Here is a 511-nt window from a genome sequence, read left to right on the forward strand (position 1 = left end):
TGCTCTTAAGCCAATCAATGTTTTCAGTTCATCATAGTGCTGAAACATGCTGAGAATCAGCTGCAGCCCTCTAAAACTGGATTAGGGGAAGCATATTTTCAAATGTCTGTGCAAGCCTTAGATACAACTCCAAATTATGTGTGAATAGCCACGTAAATTATATAAATCCTGGTGATATATACAATGATCAATTCCATGGTGAATTGAACAATATTGGCAAGCATGTCATGCATTCTAGCATTACGATCTGAATGAAATTGTGAGGGGATTTCTCTTGGGTGTTCTAGATACCATTTTTGCGAAAGGAGAATAATATTATTTTGGAATTTTTCAAGCATACCTGAAAACATTATTTAAGCAAAATGTCAAAGGGTTGGGTAACAGTCCATGTACGGTCTGCACAAGTTTTGCATTGTCAGTTACTACCATCTGGCGGTGGTTTATTTATTTATTTATTTATTTATTTTCCAAAACGCCTTTCATAATTTGGTCCATATAAGGAACCGTACAG

The sequence above is a fragment of the Conger conger genome, chromosome 2 (assembly GCF_963514075.1).
Source record: "Conger conger chromosome 2, fConCon1.1, whole genome shotgun sequence".
In the NCBI taxonomy this organism is placed as follows: domain Eukaryota; kingdom Metazoa; phylum Chordata; class Actinopteri; order Anguilliformes; family Congridae; genus Conger; species Conger conger.